General features: G+C 37.2%; 1 long non-coding RNA gene across 1 annotated transcript in view; it reads right to left on the reverse strand.

Moving 5' to 3' along the window:
• Positions 1 to 5,524: 5,524 nt before the first annotated feature.
• LOC118470016 (uncharacterized) overlaps positions 5,525 to 21,652 on the reverse strand; it is a 74,150-nt gene continuing 58,022 nt past the window's right edge. Inside the window, exon 3 of the long non-coding RNA XR_004847017.2 lies at positions 5,525 to 11,663. This is a non-coding gene — a long non-coding RNA (uncharacterized LOC118470016). The remainder of the gene's footprint in view (positions 11,664 to 21,652) is intronic.

The raw sequence follows: 21,652 nt of genomic DNA on the forward strand, positions 1-21,652 counted from the left end.
GGAGAACAATTAAAGCTACAAGCAGCATTGATCAAGTCCTTGCATCCTTGCTGGTCAGCGAATCCATGATGTCCACCAGGTGGCGCTGCGACTGAGAGTGTATTTCAGCCTATGGCCTTTTTGATGGCGACCTATCAAAACTGCCCACCAGGTGGCGCTATCACTGTGAGTGTATATCGGCCTCGGTATGTTATCAGGGCTGGACTCTGATCACACATGTAAAGTTTGAGGCAGAGTGGAGCATTTACAGGCTAGTTATATAGTATTTCCTGTTTCATGGTGAAACGTTGAAATTCCGCCAGTCACCATTTCCACGCCCTCAGACTTCAGTGGAGCATTTTGATAACTTTTGATCACCCATGCCTGGTGTACATCCTGACTAAATTTGAACTCTGCTGGGGTTACTCTGTTTGAGCTGTTGAGTTGTCGATTACATTTTTGTGTGTCGTTACGAGTTGCTTATGCCTACATGTTTTCAAGTATTTTCAGGCCTTTAAAATTGCGACTCAAAAAACGGGAGAAAAATAAAAAGAAGAAACCCATCGGCGGGCGGACAATAAAAATGCCCTTAATTAGTCATGTTAGACGTTTTAACAGCCTCTTTCTCGCTGATGCAGACAGCAGCGGTGAGTAAGCAAGCTGGTCAGACAGAGCGTTATGTAAGTGAGAGGTCGCAGGTTTGACCTTCTTCACACCGAGCGTTCACGAACAGCTGTGTATTTTGGCGTTGTGCCCTTGAGCAAAGTAACTAACTCCTTGGAAGTTATTCCAAATTAGATCACCATCCTAATATCCAACATCTAATAAAGTGTAAACCAAAAATAAATAGATCTTAGAACTTCGGTTATCTTCATTTACTGTATTTCGTGGAAAATATCTCGCAGCACTTCTGTTATTTTGCTCTGCAGTTGTTGGCAGAACTCGATTCAAAAATTTTCCCTCTAATTGGGTGTTTTTGTGGATGCAGGATTAATCAGCCGCGGGGTATTTAATGTTGTTTGGGCAGCTGAGAGGTAATACAGCCAAGCCATTAACATATCATTAAAGAGTCCTAAGCACTGTAATTGCAGCCAGAACGCTGACGCTACACTCTCATTAAGTGGACTCTGAGAGGAGACGTCTCATTGTGATGGGTTTTAGTGAGATGTTGGGAAAAATCTGTGGAACTCAGCACGCCGTCGTCACAATGGGATGTTCGCAGGTTGCATTTTGAGCAGAGATCGTTTCAAAAATACCATGTGGGCTTGTGAAAGCCACCACGCTTTTATTGTTCAGAGGCTGCAAAAACAAGGGCTCAAATTGGCTGCTATCTTCACAGGATTTTGGCCGCGCTAGCTGCAGGACTCAAGGGTGGTAAATGTTGGTCAGTAAACCACTTTGATCTGGTTGAATAAATATCTCAAGAGGAATAGACTGCCATGAAATGTGCACTATAAAAATCTTTTTCTTTTATTTTACAGTTTTGTTACATTAAGTCACTAATACACATATATATTGACAAAATTGCAAAATCAGAATGTACATGCCAAATGTAAAATGACGTTAAAAACCTTTAACTGTAAATAATCATAAAATTTCAATCATTTTTTTAAAGCAAATTGAAATTTGTTGACAAATGAATGTACATTTGCAAAATTACCTATGGAGTTATGTGACGATCGGCATACGTTTGTCTGTCTGTCTGTTAGCAACATTACTCAAAAACAGACTCAGATTTGGATGAAATTTTCAGGGAAGGTCAGAAATGATACAATGACCAAGCGATTAGATTTTGGCAGTGATGCAGCTTACAGTCTGGATTCAGGGGTTAAAGATTTCTGTATCATTGCGAGATAGTGGCACGGCATCACTGTAACTATGACAACAAGTGAACACTATGTCAGCTGCATACTTAAGTCATGCAATTTGGTATCCGTACATAATGTACACATGCATAACACATGCCTGTGCTCAGCGCAAGGTCAGTTTGTTTGTGGGTACATCTATAATAAATAGCCACATTCTATGTTGGTGTGATTTCTGCCACAATTTTTTTCAAGACTTCATCCATCGGAAATGATAAGACAGCTGAGTGGCCTTGGCAGAGTACTGCGCTCTCTGAGTGCATTTCTAGTTTCATAAATATTTCCTCATCATGTAGTAGATGAAACTGTTAGTTTTGGTTTAAATGCTGTAAATACATTACAAGTGCTTGTTCTGTAATTTTACATAACTTGTCAAATGAGAGGTATTTTGTATGATTATAGGAGTTTGCACAACAAAAATTTTGAATGTGTTTTCATGTGTATATCTATAAGTATTGGCAATATGTCAAATTACATCTTTTAACATTATATTTATCTTTTTAAAAAATCTTTCTATCTTTATTATTGTTCTTTCAGGCTAACTCAGATTTGCACATGTAAATATCACTATCACTATCACTATCACTATCACTATCACTAAGAAGCCAAAAATGTATAAAATCTCATGTAAAATGACTAGTTTTTCAATTATGGAAAATAACTGTATTTTTTTTATGACATTTCTTTTATTTTCTAGTATTTCCCACTATTATTTTTAGTTCCCAAGCTGACAGAATATTACTTTTTTTGTTAGATAAAATCAGCTGGACCTCTAAGTATCCATGGTACCCAGATCAAGTAGTCGACTTGAATAATCCCCTACACTGACTCTTGTTTAAGTGTTGCAGAATTTTTCACTTTCATGTACCAGAATGTTGTTGTAATGTGCAATATTTCTTTTTTTCTGGTGCAATATTTAAATTTCATGTGTAATATTTCATCATTATGTGTAACATTTCAATTTCATATACTATATTTTAACATCATGTGTGATATTACTCATCATTGCCAGCATTACTCTTCTAATCTAGTCTTATTCTAGCTTTCTTATTTTACTTCAGTAATGAAGCATACCTGTATCTTATTGCTTTTGTACCAGGCACAGCATTTATTCTCATGTCTTGTCATTTTGTTTTATCTGAGCAATGTTTGGCACAAGAATTTCCTTCAGGATCAAAAAAATGTCCTCATATAGTGCCACCATGAGTTTAACATTTAGGGATTTGAGCAAAATATCTCCATAACTAATGTGTAGGTTCTTCGTGATGAATTGTAATCACTGACTGTTGATCTGATCACAGCTCACATCAACATATAATTTGATTAATACTTTGACTTATGCTCAGATACCTTCAAAGTTAATGAAATTCCTGACAACTTCAGCTCCATTTTGTGTTTATTGGTAATTAGCAAATGTTCAAACATGCTAAACCAAGACGGTGAACACACATACACTATATAAATTAGAAAAGATGGATGTAGCCTCCAGGTTTAAAAATTGACTTAAACATGCATTCTCTCTAACCGCCAGCAGGGGGCGACTACTCTGGATACAGCAAGAAGTCAGAATGTGGGGAAGTCTATAAGAAAATGACCCAACGTCACACTTCAATTGGTGCCATAATAAATATTTTCCTAATACGTTTACATCTAAATTATGTCCAATTTTAAGACATTTTTAATGAAGCATGGTGTTTAATTTGTAAATTATAACCAAATTTAGAGTAAAATAGACAATAAACTATGGTATATTTTAGGGCGGGGCTACCTTGTGATTGACAAATTGCTACTATATGAGCATAAATAGTGCCCTCAAATCAGATCCATCCTTCCAAAAAACCAAGATGGTGATATTCCAAAATAAAGTCTTAAATAAAGGCCACAAACCAAACGGAACCTCATGATCACTACATCCATCTTTTATTTACAGTGTATGTGAACAAACTTCACACAACAGCTCATTAGCATTGTCAGTGCAGCTTCATAGCACCAATAAACTGTTTGTCTTTTCACTAATTGCTTTTCACTATGGTGGTGTTTTTTTGTGTGTGTGTGCTCCAGGAGCAGCTGTCACATTTTAGCACTGTGGAAAATTCATTTTGAATTGAACCTGTTTTACTGGCAGATGCTGCAACACTTGCTCTTTTCATGAAAAACCTATCGAGTCTGCCTGAAAGCTCCAGTAAGCTTCCTGCACCGAGTTCACCTGCTAAATCCACTGAGCTCATGGCGGGAGATGAACACTGAACATGAGGAGACATGTTAAATGTGGATTTAAAGCTAATTAAACAAAAAAAGGATTAGAAAGAATGTTTATTCATCTTAAAATTAGGATGGAATTGATTTTTTCACCCCTTTCATTCCATTCATGCCACTAAACTTTCTGACAAAAACATGAGATATTTTGCTGCTGTGCATAAAACAGCAGGACTCTAAAACTTGTCCAATAGTGTTGACTCATCCTCTGTATCTATACTTTGCAGGATGCATCTGTGTCAATATTTGACAGACTTTCTGGTTTAATTACAGATTCCCTTTTGTGCACTCTCCCAAATTTCAGGGATTATCCAATTACCGCTTGCGTGCCGACAAACAAGGGGGCCTCTTTGCCTTTCACTAATTGGAATGAGGAGTGGTGCCAGCGCTCAAAGGAGAGGCCTATCACTGAGAATTATTGAATAGGGAAGGAATATAAAAAAAAAAGGATGTGTGGTCTGCCTTGGGCTGCTTGTGGATTTCCTCTGATTTCATCAGAAAAAAAGATGGCTGAGGCGATTCCCCCAGACAACAGCCAGCTGGTGTGTGTAGGCGAGCTTTGCTGTCCAAAATCTCAGAGAAAAGAAAGTGAAAGAGTCACGCTGTGCCTCTGCAATTCATCCTCTGCATCTGAGTTACCCCTAAAATCTTTCAGCTCGCCTGCTGTTAGACAACTTTGTGGGATAACGTGGTGCAGCACGAATGACACGTTCATTTTTTAATGAACGGGTGAGAACTACTGATCTTATATGTGGCAATTTCATGGCTTAAAGCAGCTTTAACTGTAATTATGACACTAACAGGGACATTAAACTGCACTTCTTGGGTGTTTTTGCGGTATTTCAGTCAGCGGTGTCTCGATACACCAGTGCTGCTTGGTATTTAAAAAAAGAAGTATTGATATCATGGGAATAATGCACATTTGAAAAACACACAGAGATTGCAGACTCTCTCTCCGCCTCCCTACACTTGTATTTTGAGTCAAATTAATTCGCCAAATGAAACAAAACACACAATTTTCTATAGATAACATAAGATTGTGATTTCCTTTAGTCACGATAATCGTTTAGTGACAATTTAATATCATGACAGCTCTAATTTTACCATCTTGCATCTATGCTTATAATTAATCTACTTTTAAACCAATTACTGATTCATATGTATACTTAAATGTGCTTTTACTCATTTTACTGCTTTATTCTAGTATTTAGCTGCACGCTGAGCTCCTAAGTTTTCCTCAAATCCAGTGAGATCTGAGTCAAACTGCTCGTCTTACAAGACCTATAAAACCAGAAACTAGAAGTCTGATGCATGTTTGTGTGCAGATTTGGCTTGTGGATGTGTGTGATATTTAAAAAAAAAGAAAAACCACAAAACAAAACCAGAAGTTTGACAGACAAATGAAACAAGAGATACGCAGCAGGTTGAACTGGCGTAATTCATAATTTATTGAGCAGCTCTGAGGTTACAACAGGGAACAAATGAAGCACAGAACACAAAAGAGCATTATTTATTACAGGAAAATCAAAGTGTAGCCTGTGGGGGTGTAGATAAAGTAGCACAACACTCATATGTTAAATCTACTGTACACAAGCATGCTACATTATTGCAGCTGTCAGATGAAAAAATCCATTATGGCGATGTTGATGATTTCCATGTTGTTTTTTTTTACCTGAACCGGAGGATTGTGTGACCTTGTAAAACTCGAGGATTCATGAAAGCCATTGCATAATTTACAGAATAAAAAAAACCCCAAAAAACTACACAGCTGTCAAAATGAAAATGAGGCTGTGCTGGCTTATTTCACCGATCATTCTGACATTTTGGAAAATGTGAGGTTTTGCAGCACAGGAAAAAGGCGCACACACACCCTCAGGCACAATTGAGGATGGCAGCAATCTATTGAAACACAACTTTGCCTTTATATGCTGTTTTAAATAATGCAGGCTGTTTCCCATCAATGCCACGGTGGTTGATTCCCCACCTTTAGATTCCCATGGACCCCCGCTGGTCGAGGATCGAATCCTCTCTCAGCCCTCCTCGTGTCTCTATAAAGAAGGGGGAAAAAAAAGCCTACGTAGGAGTGGGAACCTGAAAAATAAATTAAAGTGATAATGCAAGGAAAAGAAACTTCCCAACCCACCCACTGAATATTAGATCATAACAACTTACAGCCTTAAAAAAATCATTAAACCTCAGACCTCATCTATTACAATTTCATCTTGAATAATTATCCGACTCCTATCAGTGTCACACGATTACAAGCATGTGTCGAATTCTTGTAATACCCAGGAATTACTAATTCAGTTTTTGGTTTTCCGACGACCCATTTAGGCTTTATTCAGATTCTGTTCAGGGGAGAAAGAGTGAGCGGCTTATTTTACAGCAAATACAAACAGAAGGTTGACATTTAAACTCAAACCCCACAGCACCAAACTGGACCCACGAGCAGGATAATTTGAATTTCCTGTTTAATTGGTTGACACTGAGTTCAGCTCAGGCAGAAAGTTACTGCAGATAAATACCATTATCAGCCATTTTGAGCAGGGCCAAAATTTTAAATGTAATTTGCGAGTGGCCAAAAGTTTCAGAAGTTGGCACGAAGAGGAGTTAAAGTTTTCAAACTGGAGCCTAAAGAGTTAAAGAGTGACTCAACGGTGGAAATCGATTTGATCAGTCCAAAGAGAAAGACCTTTAGAGGGAGCATACCCAAATGCATCTGAATGTGTGGGAGTTTTTCACATCTAAAATGCTGGATGAACAGTAAAAACATAGCATATTTCCTTAAATAAACCCTGATAGTTTTCGAAAATGACCGTGGAGGGGTTGACAAGAACAAACAGAGATGGATAAAATATAAATGAAGCACAATGTATAGAAAAATTATAAAAGCTGTGTTAAGGAATGAATACTCTGTCGGATGAAAACTGTTGAAATGATAACAAGAAGTTTTTATTTGGAAGCTTCATGCAGCTACTTTAACAAGACAAATGAGAGAAGCTTAAAAAGAGGACTGAAAAAAGACCAAATATACTTGGAAATAGATATAAAATAGTCCCATGACTTCTATTCCAGTGCCACAAGCAAATCAGTTTTTATGTTTTCGAGTCAAGAACTTCTGGATGGATTATCATAATATTGTAACTGCTCTGGTGATTGTCCAATTCTCATTTTGCTCCATTGCGTGGTCAAAAATGTCATTTTTTCAAATACTTTAGATCATTCTCTTCAAAGCCAAGTGGCACATCAGTTGTATTTACCCTAAAGATAAACCAACTAAACTAAGATCCTGGATTTATTTACTCATTTATCCCACTCACAGTACTGAAACCCCCCCCCAAAATCATGGTAGACCAAAAGGCATTTTTATGTGTAATAATTGTGAAACTTTCTTAGAGCTCAGAAAAAGCTTAGAAAACCAACTGGTGCGTTTGAAAGGCACATCGCCTGCCAAAATTCCACCATTTATCAGAGCCAAAAAGTGTAAAACCGTAATCTAATCAGAAAATTGTGACATTTATTCAAAATCACTTTATGATTAAAAAAAAGTTTGCTCTAATAAGATTCCGTAAAAATAAAAAATACTGCGTTTCTCTGAGGAGCTGTGAAGTGAGTTGTGACCAACAATAATATGCTAAAATTTTTGGCTGAACTAGGCTGAACTGCAGGCTGTGTTTACACAGAACAGATAGAAGACAAATATGGAAACGATTTTAAAACATACACCGTTCAAAAGTTTGGGGTCAGCCAGACAATTTCATGTTTTCCATGAAAACTCACACGGTCATTCATGTGCTAACATAATTCCACAAGGGTTTTATAATCATCAATCAGCCTTTCAACACCATTAGCTAACACAATGTAGCATTAGAACACAGGAGTGATGGTTGCTGGAAATGTTCCTCTGTACTCCTATGTAGATATTCCATTAAAAATCAGACATTTCCAGCTAGAATAGTCATTTACCACATTAACAATGTCCAGACTGTATTTCAGATTCATTCAATGTTAACTTCATTGAAAATAAAAATAGATTTTCTTTAAAAAAAAAAAAAAAAAGGACATTTCTAAGAGACACCAAACTTTTGAATGATAGTGTAAGTAGTAAAATATCTATAGTATGTAGTCATCTTTTCTTTCAGTATCAGTAACTGCTGTGGAGAAACCTTGTACATGTTGATTCCAGTTTTTCAGAACTGTGGCAAAGTAAGGAATCAAAGACATTCAACTGTTGTTTTTCTTTTATGATTTCTCTCATTATAAATGTGTCATACTGCACAGGAGACATTTCTGAGTTCTCTCTACTTCTAGTCATGGTGGTTACTGCTTCCACAGAGGTGCAGGACTTTATATTAAAGTGAAAAATGAACCCACAGTCAGTAAAAATGTGACAGAAGCAAAAAAAAATTTTAAATCTACCTGGAGTTCAGAGGGTTTGTCTTCTTGTCCCACTATCATGACTGAAAACTAAGTCATAGCTTCCCAGATATGGATTTAGCCTAGTCCTAGAACAAACACTATTTTCAGTAGATGTCTTCACTGATTTTTTCTTTTAGTCTAGTGCTGAGCTTAATCCATGTCTGAGAAACTGGCTGTTAGTCTTTTCAAGCTGAGGGATTAAATGCTCCTTTATGTGTCGACGACATTCTTCCTTTTCTATCTCTTGCTTTTTTTGAAAAATGATTTTCAATGGATGTGTTTTTCTGAGCTCACAGGACATTGACAAGATGTGAAATTGCTATTTTCACATTCATTTTATGTCCAAAATGTGAATTTATTATGTGTGACACGATTCATGTGAAGCACTAACAGGTTTCTGTGTGCTCATTTCGGCATCATGGCAGAACAGAAAAGATCTTGTACATTATTAAACAGCATTGATGACCTACCTCTGCAAGTTGTTTTGTTTCCATCGTAGTTTCCTCCTGATCTCTATTTTGAGAACTTTCCAGCTCCAGTTTTGTGCAATGACCCCGGGGCAGAGGAAACGCAGGAATGAGTTTGAAATTCAGGCCACATGGAGGCAGTGAGCAGGTGAGGAAAGTAGGTCTGTTCACAGCTACAGATTTGATTGATCTGTCGGCCCAGACTGATGCTTCTATTGTCTTGAAGCCAATATGTTTAAAGACAGAATTGTAGATGTCTCCCGTTATAACCAGAACAAAAACTCGCTCTCTGCAGTGATTGCTGTGTACTGTTTAAACTGTGCATACATTCCTGATAATAGGCAGGACACTGATGTGAACACGGCAGCTGTCGTATCCACAGGACGCTCACTGCATGTGTTGGCCGGCGTGTCGAAGACTCACCGCGTGTTTAGTGGCTTCTACTCCTACATGAACCCATCTACCATCACGTAGGAATAAAAAGCCATAAGACACAACAGCAATTTCACAGGAGGAAGGAAAAAGGAGGAAGGAGGAAAGAATATTAACTTCATGAAGCCCAAAAAGAAAAAAAAAGGAGGTGGTTGTTGTTCTCTCAGCTGGAGGGAAAATAAGGTGAAAGTGATCCCCACATGGGAACAGGGAGGCGAAGAAGGTTGAATTTGGTGAGGAAGGATGCAAGGAAGAGAGAGAAAAAGAAGTCATTCAAAAGCCAGAGGCAAACCACAGGTGCTACAGGAATTCAGGGGGCCGTGTTCTCTGTTTGTGTTTCTGTCTGTTTGATTATGTGCCTCTGTGTGCAGAAGATGAATATGTATTGTGGGCATTACTAGATTCAGAAATTCCTCTGTGTGTAAACTATATTTGATATGCTGGAAGCAAACTGCTCTGACGAACCCAACCGAACTCCATCTGCTCTGCTTCCAAATACACACATTTCCCGCACACGTTTTAAATGAAGGCTTGCGCAGATGTTTCGCAAATAAATATATGCTTCTTTAAACCAGACATGCTTCTATTAATATCCACTTCATAGTCGGTGTCCGCGGCTCTCCTGCAGCAGAGAGTCGGTCGAGCTCGGCACCCAAAAGGAGGGTTACAGTACGAGTGTATGCGCACACAAGTCAGGCACGTCCAGATAAATATGCATGACTCCGCCGCGGTAGGTTTCCTGCTTTGTATGCTAATGATCTTATTCGAGTTTAATAATGCAACGTGGGTGCAGCGGGGGTGGGGAGGTTGGAGGAGGAAATGGAGGAGGGCTGACGCACCGACCAACGACCTCATGAGATGAGGCGTGAGCAGTGAGGTAACCGACTACATTTAATCTTGATAATCAGGCTGCAGCAAGAGTTTGGCTTTCCACGGAGACCGCAAAGGCTGCAACTCATAACAATGGCCTTAATGTATGTGATTAGACATCATTTTAATGGCCAGTAATGATGCTGCTGAAATTAATAATGAACATTCAATGAACTGTAGTGATTTCTTTGCAATCTAGTACCTGCTCGCTTGCAAAAGGAAAGAAATAGGAGTGGGCTGATGAAACTGAGGTACACTGACTTTACTTCCGCTGCATGCTACTTTATATTTCTACTTCAATACATTTCAGAGGTAAATGTTGGACTTCATTCCATCAGATTAGATCAGAAACAGGATTATCTTATAAAATACCATTAGATAATAAACTACCACAAGAGGTAAAGTAGATACAATTTTCTTCATCTTTACCAGTTTTAATGGTAAAAATCTACTTATTGCACTACAATAAGAACATGGTGTTCACAGTAGAACCCAACCAATATACCAGTACTAAGATATTGGGCTTTCAAAGATATATCTTAGTTTTGTCATATATGTTGCCTGAAATGAAACTTTACTTTTCGTTCAGAACAAGATGCTTGGGGTAATTTAGGAATGGTTTTAGGATGTCCAGCAAAATGCCTCCAACTCCGTTAATCCACTGTCAGCAGCACATGTAGCTGAGTACATATCGCAGCTGAGCAGACAGTGGTGCGGGGTCAAGTGGTGTCTTCGTGGTAAGCTGCTAACTAGTTCATGAAAAACATTGCTAAAGAGGTAATAAACCCCATTTATATCTGTTTTTACTATTACTAATACACATATATAAGAGGACACTACTGTTCAAAAGTTTGGGGTTGCTTAGAAATGTTCTTATTTTTGAAGGAAAAGCAGTTTTCTTCAAAGACGATAACATTAAATTAATCAGAAATACAGCCTAGACATTGTTCATGTGGTAAATGACTATTCTAGCTGGAAACGGCTGATTTTTAATGGAATATCTACATAGGAGTACAGAGGAACATTTCCAGGAACCATCACTCCTGTGTTCTAAAATTGTCTGGGTGACCCCAAACTTTTGAACGGAAGTATGTTTTGCCTGAAAATAAAACTTTTCCTTTCGGTCAGAACAAGACGCTTGGGGAAATACAGGAATTATTTTAGGATACAGTTTGTCCACCAAAATGACTCCAACTCCATGCTAGAAAATATGTTCATTAGTTGAATTAATAGAAAGAAATATGATTTGTTAGGGTTTGTGTGTTAGTGTGTGTGGGATTCGTATCTGTTATCTGCACTCTTGTGTTTTGTGAAACACCAGGTGAGCGTTGAGGCTCCTGTTGTCGCTGGACTCTGCATCGACTCCTAAAGGATCCTGCAACAACAACAGAAGAGAAAGAACGTCAGGAAGGATGGAACAGTGAACCCTTATTGCTGTACTGCGGCCGTTTGCTTCTTTAATAGTTTAATCTAATGGCATCATTACTAAATTAAAGATCATTATGAGAAGCCTGAGAAACAGTGAATGAGCTGGAAGATGCTTTTCTCAGCGGCGTGTGCAGTTTAAGTTGTCAATCTCTAAAAAGCATTTCTCCCTTAGTCTTAAAGAGCTCAGACTGTGATTTTACACTCACACTGACACTTATAGCCTCAAACAGGCATTAACCACAAACCAATTATGCTGAGCAGTAACTACTTGTTGATGACTTGTGCAGTTTACAGCACCTAATGAAAAGTTAATAGCGAGCACACTCAGACATTTCTGCACCTGCTAACATCTCCACTGAGGTGAAAATTGTTGACAGCAGGTGAATTTAACATTAAAACCGTGAAGCATGCTGGTAAAATGCTCCATATATCGCTTTTAATACTGAACCTGCACATTCTGGAGAGAGCACTGACCGTCCCCGTGAACCAAAAATAAGTTCAGCTTTTAATTTATCATTTAAAAGGCTGTGGGAATTGTTTGGGGATAACACTCCACACAATGAGCTGTGACATCTTCATTGAAAAATGATTGATTGGGCTGCCAGGGCGAGGGGCTCTTTGAGAGACAGATCGCTCCAACAGTCAAGCTGTAAAAGCCCAATAATATGATGAATGGTCTATTTACCCAACAGATGAGGGGAGACTTGCATAAAGATTAAATGTGTGGTTTTTGGACGTGTCCTGGTCACAGAATAGATAGAAATTGGAATAATATGTCTGTGTTTGTCTGTCAGAGAGCAAGTTGGAAATGAATTTAAGTTGCGAGCGATTTTCGGCTACGAATAATACAGCTTGGCTCATTTATCACCTCGGATTGTCTTGCAGAAAGAGAAAAATGGGTTTATTGATTATGAAGCATGCACTTCACACCTGCGTGGATTTCCACCTGCACAAATCCCACAAATGCAGGCCACCAAGGCTCTGAGAGATCACGAAAAAAGTGTGGATTCTTGTGATTAATCCCTTCTACTTTTAACTTATCTCGTTGTGCACAAAGAAAGTTTGAGCCACATTATCATTATCATGGCAAAATCATTATTAGTCGCACATTATTCTCCTTCACCGGAGGCCCTTGTGTCTTTACAGTCATGTATCATAAATGGACCATTTAACACTTAGAACATGCACAAACTGTATCTAAAGTCAAGCCACTAATCACTTAACTAAACAATTTCTCTGAGGATCGAGAGCAAGTGTTGATAGAGTGACCCAATTCTTTACACACAGCATCTATAATTGATGTGCAATAGATGTAGCAGCCTCAGATCTGATAAGGGCTCGGCTCTGATGGATCTCCAGATAGGCTTTCGTGGGGGGAACAGATGTAGAGTCGTGCATCAGAGAGGGATGGGGTTGCCTGTGATCGTTTCCACCCTGCAGCGAACAAAATAGCCCTCATATATCCCTGTAATCTGCATTAGCGCCGGAGCACAAGCCAGGAGACAGCACAGAGGGGGATGAGTAATGGGGCTACCGCTGATTTGGCAGGGCCTATATTATACCTCAAAACTGAGGCATGCTCAACTGGTGAGAATATGAAATGAGGATGTCACAAATGAACATCATCCCCCCTCTGAACGAAGTGTTTATCAGCGGATATTACAACTCCAAAAACAGGCTTTTAGCAAAGGCCGATTTTGCCATTTCAGCTTCTGTGGCTAATTTTTTCCGCCAAAACGCCTCTACAGCAAAAGTCAAAGCAAAAATCTGAGATGCTTGGAGTGTTGTGAAAACTGCAACCTCATAGGTTTTAATTTTTATTTCTATTTAAATCAAACATTCATAATACGTTACTTATATGTTTAGTCATTTTCAGAGTGACAAACGCTGAGGGACTTTGGTTTAAAGCCGACCAATGCTTATGAAAAGAAATCTGAGGAAGCCTATTTCTCAATGTATTATATAATATACTAAGCTACGATTAGTTCTATTTTCACATTGTACCCTTTTGTTTACTTTTCTAATACTCCATCTTATTGTAAATACCAGCAATTTGTGTACCTTTTTTTGTTGCAAATACCAGCATCTTTGGCACCTTATTTCTATTTCTTCAACCAGCATGACTTGCACATTCTTTTGTAAATTGTTTCCTTATCTATCTTGAATATAGTGAGCTACTGGATACCTTGAATTTCTTCAAGATGTTGAATAAAGTATCTATTTATTACACAAAGACTTTCTGATCTAGATTTTTAAGGTTCCATTTGTCGATCCAAAATCAGCCAATAAAGAGTTTTGTGTTCACCGTGATGCTATAAATAATCTGTTTTCCACATCTCTACATAAACTTCACCATTATTCAGAAGGAACTACATACTTTTCACTCCACTATATTAATTTTTCACTCCTTTATTTTAAAATTGATTCGCACATTTCAGCTCGTGCTCTATAAAAATGCAAAACAAAACTGCAATATTTCTGTGGCAGGGGCACCAAAAATAGTGTAAAATAAAATAAAAGAACCATGTTATAAAAATACTGTAATTTTCCATTATTAGAATACATTCATGAGATCATGTGGATTCTTTTGGATTTTAACATCTAATTCAGGATAATTTAAAAACAATGAAATTACATATAGTACTGTAATGTAATTCATAGATTATGTTTTTTTAAATAAGTATTTTTTGTTCATTCACAGAATTGTTTTGCTATTTTATTGATATTTTCATGATGTCAAAAAAGGGAAGTTTTTGTAAAATTCAGTTTTACCTTAACATAAGATCTTGCGTATTACTTTTAATGTCTAATGAAGGATATTTACATGTGTAAAAACAATGATATTATATATAATCAATCGATTTTTTTATGTGAAATGTTATTGTCATTTACAGTTACAGGATAATCTATAAATTCACAGTATATTTTTGTAGTTTTATTGGTGTTTTGTATATTTCAAAAAAATTCTAATTATTCATAGAATTTCAAAAGTACAATTATAATAGTATTGCAAATAATCTAGCTGCAGTAACTACCTGGTTGATGCTCACATTTGTAATCAGTAAGTTATATTTTTAATCATTTTCAGAGAAGTAAAATGCTATTTTTGGTTTAAATCTGACCACTGCTTTTAGTAATATAATGTTTTGCGTACATAAAGTAAAAGACGTCTGAAGAAGCCAGTTTTTCATATTACATGTGGACTTTAAGAGGAATTCTATAGGTTGTATTTGTTGAACTATTCAAAATAAACCATTCTGAGTTCACTGAGATGCTATAAATCAGGGGTGTCAAACTGATTTTAGTTCAGGGGCCACATTCAGCCCAGTTTGATCTCAAGCGGGCCGGACCAGTAAAATCACAGCATAATAACTTATAAATAACTGTTGTGGAGGTTTCAACTGATCAATAAGCATCATACAATCAGGTTGTTTCTTGGTTTTCCATTAATGGGCCCCAGATATTTTTTCTGCAGCTGAAGAAAGACTCACTATGACATCCAAGATATCAGAGCGAGAGTCTGCCCAGTGAGGCAGGCTGACTAAACTTATAGTTTCACTCGAAAAGAAGCTTAGTTTGATGACCTTCAATACTTTTCCACCCAAAAAACAAGTCTCAGTACTTTTCCACTTTTATCATGTGACAGCAATGCTTCTCCGTTATCTCCAATACAATGAATTTCCACTACATAACTCCAGATATTTCCCTTTGTTTCAGTACAGTTAATGAACGATCTTTTTGCTAAATATTATGAACAAACTGAAATTTCTTAAGAAAAATAAGGGCAATTTCAACAATATTACACCTCACTTTATCATTTACACATTACAACTTTCAGATCACAGTGTGTCTACAACGGCACAAAACATTTAGTCTCAGGTATCTGGAACTAATACTGAACTAGTATTTTACTTTATGATCAAAACAACTTGTCAAGATGTAGAAATTATTTTAAATTTACATTCATTTCCACATCTGTATAATAATCCTGAGCACCACATCACACAAACTAAAGTGGGAAGTTGTCCCCCTGCCTTGTAAGTATATTAAATTTCTACACAGAAAATACATAAAAGTTGAGGCAGTACAGTGAATAAATTTAAAATAACAGTTACTTTTATTGAAAAATTGCATTTAATGTAACTTTTACACTTTATAAAGTCAACCTGTGGGTCGGTTTTGGGCCCGTGCGCCGTATGTTTAACACCCCTGCTATAAATAATCTGTTTTCCACAATAGCATCTCTACAAAAACTCCACGACTATCCAGAAGGAACTCTACATTCATTTTTCAATCCATTGTTTTTATTGACTGGCACATTTCAAGCTTGTGCTCTATTTCTGCCCAGAAACTCAGTAGGATGTGGAATGAGTAATGACCTAACGCTGTTTTGGCATCTTCTGTCTGTATTACAACCAAAAAAACCCAACAACAACAACAAAAAAACACAAAACCTCAAGCTACAAGCAGCTCTCAAACTGGCGAGAACACGAGTCCAGAGCCAGGGGGAAGAAACAAATGTTTCTGTCCAGCAGCCACGGAGGAGTTTACATCCCGGGGAAAAAAGGAGGAAAAATAAATCCAAAATAGTACTGCACACCCAGAGGAGGAGGGCAATTAGTTACATCTACTTTATGTCTCTGCAGCTTCTCTCTGCTAATTCTGAAACAGCCTCTGCAGAGGAAGAATTAGACAGTGAAGTCATTTTGAACATCTTTAATTATACGGGCAAATTTTGCAAGACAAGAAACTCTAACCCAAATAGTGGAAATCTTTTCATCGCATCTCAAATAGAGCTAAATCCTAAGAAGTGAGGATATAAAATGAGAGCATAACAAACATCTCCAACACAGCGCCTGGCATTAAAACCTTGTAATGGCTTGTAACAGGATATGCTTACTTGCTATCTGAAATTAAAGCATAGATATTACATCCCTTGAGGCCAATCAAGTAGTTATGTGTATATTCTGCTGGGACGCTCATGTACTGTGTGTCTTTTGTTTCCCTGCGTGTGAATTTAGTTTAATTTCCTCTCATAATTCATGGTTTCCTGGATTAATAAATTGTGGTGCGCTCTTGCTTCTATTTACAATTAAAATATCTTGTAAACAAAACACAGCTCAGGGAAGGATGTTGTTTTTTGCTGCACTTTGAACAGAAGTGCAGATCATGGGGATGAGACGGATAACATGCCGCAAAAAGAAAAACTTTCACTCCTTCATCGGATAAAAGCAAATCATTTAATCAACACTAGATCGTGAAAGCATCAACATATGGTGGTATTAATTTACATCATGGAGTGATGCGCGGCTGCGGCGGCGTCTATACTTCAACCCATCAGCTATCAAGCTTTGTGCTCAGGATCTGCATGTTGCTCTGCTTTTCATTATCTCGGCGACAAATGGAAAATGGTGAAAAGCCCAGAATAAGACGGGAAATGAGTCCAAACAATGAGAGCAGAAGTGCTACCTCGGTTAATAAGCTCATGGAGATGAATAGCTGTAAGATTGTGTCCATTTAAACCTAATCCCTTATTGTGCCTTTGATGTTTCAATCACAAGGACTTTCATTAGAGAGGCTGCTGCCGCTACAACAGGAGAGCGTTACTGAGCTTCTACATACAACATACAGCCACTACAGGTCTCGGTGTCATTAGGAGACCAGGACTTTCATTAGGCCATTGTTAAAGCATGCATGTGTGAAATTCCCTCGTTGGTGACCTTTATACTCCGCCTAATAGTCTCTAAGTTTCTGCTGCTGCTGTTTCTCCACTGCAGGGGTATTAGGAGATTGCTTTTTCCATTTCACATGTCTCTACAATAAAAAGTGCTTGTGGAAGCATTTTGTAAGCGAGCAGGAGATTAACTCTCGACCCCCCACAACATCTGACCGACCTGATAAGTGGAAAGGTGTTGTTAATAGCATCGGGTGCTTTGTTTTCCGTTGATATTTGTCAGGCTGCTTTGTAAGATGCCGTTTAAAGTGAATGAAGGAGTAAAGTGAGTGAAGCCCCATAAGATAAAAGAAAAGACTAAAGTGTAGTACTAGTAGCAGTGGTAGTAGCGCAGTACTCCACCAAGGCTGTTCAGTCGTATCATTTCCAAAGGATGGAATCTTTAAAAAAATTAAACAGAAATCACAGCACCATAGAATGTCTCCATTTAATATAGATGTACCCACAAACAAAATGACCTTGCGCTTAGTACAGACATGTGTTATGCATGTGTACATTATGTACAGATACCAGCCAAAAGCAGAAGATTTGGTGTGTTTTTCTTGTTGCTAAACCATTTTAGAACAAGAAAAGCATTCTGAGAGCGCAATACTCCACCAAGGTTGTTCATTTCCCCATATGGCATTGTCAGAAATGCAACTTTTTTTTTCTCGAAATGCAGCATTTGTTTATTAGTTATTGATGTTCAGAAATCACAGCAACATAGAATGAGGACATTTAATATAGATGTACCCACAAACAATGTGTTATGCATGTGTACGTTATGTACGGATACTGAATCGCGTGACCTAAATATGTAGCGGACGGCAGGAATTGATGAGACTCAGAAACACCCCCACAAATTAATCAATTGTTCCTTGTGTCATTTCTGATGGATAAGTCCTGATAAGTCTGCAGCGGTCGATTTGTAGTAGGATAGCAATCATGTGATCATCAGGAGGAAGCTGACCAATGATACAAAAATCTCTAACAAATCCGTGAATCCAGATTATAAGCCGCATCACTGCGAAAACCTAATCACTTGGTCCTTGTGTCATTTCTGACCTTCCCTGAAAATTTAATCCAAATCCATTATTCCATTTTTTAGTAATGTTGCGAACAGACGGACAGACAAACAAACGTCACTGATCGTCACAAAACATTAAAAAAAAATGTTATGTGTTATTATGTGCCCATGAGTTACGTTTTTTAATGTAATAACATAAAAAAACCCCATCAAATAATGACCTCGACATTCTTCTATTTTAGGTCTCTTTGTTCTCTGTACTAACAAAAATAACCTGCGATTCAAACCTAGACATACGGAGGCTTAAATGTGGAAAAATTCAGTTTTTCTGCCCGTTTTCTACTATTTCGCACTTGTTACTGCTACAAAGTAAGCAGCAGTTGTTGCATTGTCAGAGTAGTTTACACGGAGAGTCTGGAGTGCAGTTTGTCAGAGCTGACTGAGAATTCACCTGAGTGCCATCACAGACAATTTACTGGCTTGTATTGAAGCAGCTGCCTGTCGGGTTTTTTTTTTAAATGACTGCTCGAGTCTGGCAGATGCATCAAAAATTTTAAGGCCTCGAGGAAGAAAATCTCACCACAATCTGCGGATGTCAAGTCACACCAGTATTGATAATACACTGTGAAAATTAGTAAAAAATGGCAATATTTCGGCAGCTGAGGCATGAAATAATAATAAAGAAAAGAAGGATAATTAAAAAGAACATTAAACAACAGAGGGTGGGTCAGTCCAAACATGGTAAAATTCAAAATATAAATTGATACAACAACACCAGATAAAATAATAAAGTAAAATGTAAAAAAAATTATAATAATAATAGCAAATAAATAAAATAAAGGCTATAAGAGAACAAAATGAACAATTAAAATAGAATCAATTAGACATTAAAAAATACAATAATAATAAAAATAAAGAAAATGTAAAAAATAATAGAATATAACCATCTAATAAAAATACTGTCATTTTCTAGAAAATAATCAATAACCTCTTACTTTTACATGAGATTATATGTATTCATTTGGGTTTTTAGTGTCTACTGAAGAATATTTACCTGTGGAAAAACAATGAAATTACATACAATATATAATTTAAAGATTAAAGTTTTTTTAAATGTATTATTAGTCACAATTGCAGGAGCCATTTAAATATACAGTTTTTTCAGTTATATTAATATTTTTGCATTTAAAAAATACAGAGAAACACCCTTAAAATGAAATTATAGATTTTTTTTAAAGGTTAAGTAAAAATTAAGTATTCATATAACTTTATGATAAATTGTAAATAATCTGGCTGCAGTAAGTATATGGTTGACACTCAAACACTGGGAAAATACACGGTACAGTTATGATTGCAGATTCTCTCCAACTCCCCATTTTTGCATTTTGAGTGAAATTTATTGGCAAAAAAAATGCACAAAAAACAAAATAAATTAAGTTTCTTCATCTAAATCTGACTGATAGCGTTATTTTTTTCACATTTTCTATAGATATACATCATTATCGTGAATTCTTTTAGTTGTAAAAATCAGCCCTTCCACCATCTCATCAGCAAAATATGAATAAAACACTCCATGTGAAAAATATTCATCAACAAGACTTACTTTTTCCTCATGTTTGTGGTTTAACAAGCTCAGAGCTCAGTTAACTTTCCATCTGGTGGGTTTCCTGATGTCGTCGCTAATGTGATGTGATTTCATGTTTTAACAGTCTGCAGTGATTGTGTTTGCTTAACGTTTCCCGGTCTGTGTGTCGCTCACCTCACTCCTCTGGGATTTCCACCCTCCGCTGAGCTCGTGTTTCCTGCCTTTTTTATGATGTTACATGTTGTTTGTTTTATTGAAGCTTTTATGGCTAATTTAACATCTGGTCGAGGGACAGTTGGTGGAAATGTGCGTGTAGATTAGCATTTACAGGGATGCTGATCTAAGAAGAGAAATAAAATGAATTAAAATCCTCCTACAGATGAAATGTCACAAGAATACAGTTTAAAAATATGTTTTTTCACACTATAGAGCCAAGATTGCATATTTATTTTTGATTGGCGGTAGATTTGAAACCAGATGAGATAGATCAATCATTCTTTTTGCATATAAAATCTGGGGAGTTACACTAATATTTCACACATTCACCAGGTCTCAGAGCGCTTTTTCGTTGCAGTGATGGGTTTATAAAAATACACAATAAATAACAAAAATCCTTATAAACAAGACCACGGGATATTGTGCAACTTTTTTACATTCACAAATTTGAGGGATACAGTTATGCAATTTCTGTATTTTGAAATATATGTGATATATTAGGTCAACTGCACTTTCAAGCAATTTGTTGTAGTAGTTAAGACATAAGTCAAAACATATTATTAAAATGTGGGATGTAAGGGTTATATTGATGTAAAGCAAATAAAAATATTCCAAAAAATTGCACTACAGTATGAAAAAATGAAAGAATAGGTTCTGGGGCACAATGGTAAAGGGTTAGTGCACTCTGTGTTTGTTTTCAAAACTAATAGTGGCTGAAAAGTAGCTTCTGATGAGAACGTGTTGGATGGAGATAACCCTCCGACTTTCTATGATTCAGATTATATAAGGAGAGCTGGTTTGAACTCCCGCTGAGGTCACCTTTAAAGATAAACTCTCCCTTTATTCCTACCACACAATGCTGTACAGGATGCTTATGTAGGGCGGCTAAATGAAGAAATTACTAATGGTCTAGAAATCGAAACCGTCCTCCCAAGAACGCGACAAATCGCCCTCATCTCCTCTGTCGTTCCTCTTTCTCTCTCCCTCTGCGTTTTCATTATTCACCGAGGTTTTTCTCTCTCCCGTCGACTCCAAAGTGAGAACATTTTCATGAAGGCAATAAAACGCTCATCAGCGAAGGCCCGAAATGATTTTTTAATATGACGACATTTTAATGAGGACTGAAGGAGATGGCTGGTTTGGCTGATGGCAGCACCTCTTTATCAATGAGTGGCAGGGAAGAAGTAATGGCACTAAAACAGGCAGGCCGCCGAGTCGCTCCCTCACACACAACACATCCTTTATATTCTTTATTTGCGGGGAGCTAAATTAAATTTTGCCTGGATTCAAGTATTAGAAAGATACCATTCTTTCCTCCAAGCAGGGTGGTTATTATTTCAACTATGGGAAAAGCTGCATGTGACCATATTTGACCCTTTTTGGACTCTCCTCTCG

This window comes from Amphiprion ocellaris, chromosome 21 (genome assembly GCF_022539595.1).
Source record: "Amphiprion ocellaris isolate individual 3 ecotype Okinawa chromosome 21, ASM2253959v1, whole genome shotgun sequence".
Lineage (NCBI taxonomy): Eukaryota > Metazoa > Chordata > Actinopteri > Pomacentridae > Amphiprion > Amphiprion ocellaris.